We start from the raw sequence: 3351 nt of genomic DNA, 5'->3' as shown, positions 1-3351 counted from the left end.
GATTGAGGATTTCGTGGGCTTTCCTCAAAAGAATGCGATTCTTCACATAAGACATAGTTGGTGCTTGTTTGCTCTATCGTATTGACTTGCCCATTTCGAGCTCCTGAATTGTTTAGTGTGATGCCTTGCAACAAGTTTATCATCACATTCATCTGATTTTGTAACGATGCAATGGCACCATTACTCGAATTACCTTCTTGGGTCTTTGTTCTTTGATTGCTTTCTTGCCAATCTTCGTGGTTTTTTTAGATGCGATCAAGAATGTTCTTTGCTTCATCATATGTTTTATTCAGAAGACCTCCTGCTGCTGCCACATTGGCAGCTATCTGCGATGCACAGTTGAGTCCATGATAGAAAATCTCCATTTGGAGGCAATCCGGTAATCCATTGTGTGGGCAGTCGCGTACTAGTCTCTTGAATCTCACTCATGCGTCACTGAGCGATTCATCTTCTTCTTGTTCAAAATTGGTGATCAATTTCCTTCTTCTGGCATTTTCTGCAGGAGGGAAATACTTCTTAAAAAAATTCTCCACAACTTGTTCCCATGACGTTATCTCTCCTGGTTCGAGAGAATATGCTCATTTTCTCGCTTTATCGCATAGTGAAAATGGAAATAACGTGAGTCGAACCTCTTTTGGGGAAATATTAAGGAACACATAAGTGTTGCAGATTTCAATGAAGCTTCATAGATGGGCATGCAGATCTTCACCACGTCGTCCTCCGAACTGTCCTGCTGTTTGTATCATTTGTAACATTTCATTTCGAACCTTAATCCATCAAATACTGGTCTCATGATTCCTGGGGAGAAATCATACAAATTTGGTGATGCATAGCCCCGGATATGTCTATTGCGATCATTTGCTAGTAGGATAGGATTCGCTATTTATTCTTCAGGTTGTTCAGCCATTCTACGAACTCTTCCTTGCCGTTTACTTCTGTTTCTCTGCCTTTTGCGAAAAGTTCTTTCAATCTCTGGTTCATACTTGAGTTCAAGAGTATTTCCTTCGCTCATACGACACTTGCTTCTTCCTTCACAAGAAGAATGACAATACTTCAAAGTTTGAAAGCTGCAAAGATCAAAGAGGTTTGATGTTAGCGCAATCTATACCGTAATCCCCGGCAACGGCGCCAAAAACTTGATGCGTTGATTTATCATGCGATGAAAGGATGTGTGGATGTAATGATCATGCAAGTTTTCCTAACAAAGCCCAACTATAAGCCTTCTTAGGGTCCTGGTAAGTCCAGGGTCGAACGCAGGGATTACTAAACAGATATGCAACAGACTCTCTGATCCTATTGCGATGGTGATTAAGAAGTATATGGTGATTTAACTTTGATTTTCTAATGCGATGGAATTAAATGCACAGCAATGAAAGGGTGGTGTTGTAACAAATATGCGATAAAGGGGTTGAGAAGAGGTTTTGCTAGCATTTCTTAAGATATTGTACAAGTCATGCGATCATGCTATACACAAATATTAAGCCCTACATTTCTCAATGCATAATGACACATTTCCTATGTCTAGGACGCATGCAATGTGTATGGAATGCAGCAGATAGAACTTATTTCTAAGTCTCTACTCTTGCTTATACGATCTAATCTGACTCTCTCAAGCCTAAATTCTATCTTTAGACTACTCTCTCAAGTACTCCAAATGATGAATGAAGCATACATAAGACAAGATGATCGCATAAAGTGCATAGCTTAAGCCATGCTAGCTAAGTACTTCTCAACCCATTCACAAATTTAGCCACTCATGCATGGTGTGAAGAGATTGAACATAAATTGAAATGAAGTTTCCATTCTTGCAAATAAAGTGTTTGACTACAAAACAATAAATGGTGTAAGAAGTATCAAGCCAGGTAAGCAATGTCTTGCTTCCTCTGGCTTTTTACACTACTCTTATCACTTCAATTCTTTCCCAAGTTGTTAACTCTTGCTCTCGCAAAGGTTTGGTGTCTCTCCTTCATGCTGTTTCCAGCAGTCTCTCAACCTCTTCGAAAATTAATTTCTTCTCAAGAATTCCCTTCCCTCGGCTTTGCCTCACCTCCTCGCTTGGAAGTCCTCCCGGTTTGGTAGCATTGGGTATTTATAGACTTCCAGACAAAACAATTCTTCTCACTAATGATTGCGTGGATAGGCAACATTCATTTCCATACCCTGTTGGCGCCGTCTAATAGTCACCAAAAGTTCAATGTATTTGCAATAGTATGATCTTCAACTACCGTCAACTGAATTTATGATCTGATCGTTATCGGCTTTACGTCCCATCATATTTTATTACATTAGGCCACTGCCTTTATGCAAGGTCATAACGCGATCATCTTTGAGGTACCCTTGGATCGCAAACTCAAAGCGTGTTATCGCTTTGTTCCTGCACAGAATAACTCCGTTTAACTGCTTATATGCAATGAGAGTTAGCAATCGCAATTTTTCTTTTAGTTTGGCGCATTCAATCGTAATATTGCCTATTCACCATCGCTTTCTCCCATTGTTTTAATAATTTTAGCTTTAATAACTTGTATTTCTACAAGTTATCAATATGATCTATATTAAATAAAGGAGAAAAGAACTATGGTTTAAATATTACATATGATGTGGTATTAGAACTATAGGTTATAAATATATGATCTATATTAAATAAAGGAGAAAAGAACTATGGTTTAAATATTACATATGATGTGATATTAGAACTATAGGTTATAAATATAATATGATAAGTTAGTTATTATATTTATTTATAATAAAAACCAATTAGGAGATAATTGTTTAGTTGGTTTTTTCTTTTATCCATTAACTGTGAAAGTGGGAGGTTATTTTCAGTTTTAACAACTAAAGAATAAAATGAAAAGAGTTTTCATTTTATGAATGATCTCTTCATTATTAGATAACTAATCATTTTGAGCAAAAGAAAGCTATACGATGGCCTTTTCGAGAGATTAAAACATCAAGCGAGAGGTTACTAAACGATTGGCTAGACGATTGCTTATGAGAGCGAGAGCTTGCTAGACAATTGCTCACGAGAGCGAGAGATTGCTAGACGATTGCTCACGAGAGTGAGAGATTACTAGACGATTGAGTACCCACTGTCTATACGATAGGCTACACCTTTCTCCCACTTACTCGATCGCGTAGCTTAATCGTATGCATCCTCCTTCCCTCTACCAAATTCACACAGAGCCCACACCTCTTTGATTCTCACTCCGAGAATACCAAGGTAATCGATTGGTTGTGTCGAGGGTTGACGTTCGAGGATCAGATAGTTCGTGATTGTCACAAGAGTAAGAGGTTGCTGGACGATTACTCACAAGAGTGAGAGATTGCTAGACGATTGCTCATGAGAGCGAGAGA

The 3351-nt window shown here is 38.3% G+C and overlaps 1 non-coding gene across 1 annotated transcript; it reads left to right on the top strand.

The window, feature by feature from the left end:
* Nucleotides 1–381: 381 nt before the first annotated feature.
* Nucleotides 382–488, top strand: LOC120068602. Its single transcript, XR_005479240.1, has one exon. It is a non-coding gene; the product is annotated as a small nucleolar RNA R71 (small nucleolar RNA).
* Nucleotides 489–3351: the final 2863 nt, after the last annotated feature.

Source organism: Benincasa hispida, chromosome 12 (genome assembly GCF_009727055.1).
Source record: "Benincasa hispida cultivar B227 chromosome 12, ASM972705v1, whole genome shotgun sequence".
Classification (NCBI taxonomy): domain Eukaryota; kingdom Viridiplantae; phylum Streptophyta; class Magnoliopsida; order Cucurbitales; family Cucurbitaceae; genus Benincasa; species Benincasa hispida.
The sequence above is the reverse complement of the archived record's forward strand: the minus strand, read 5'-3'. Positions and strand labels throughout refer to the sequence as shown.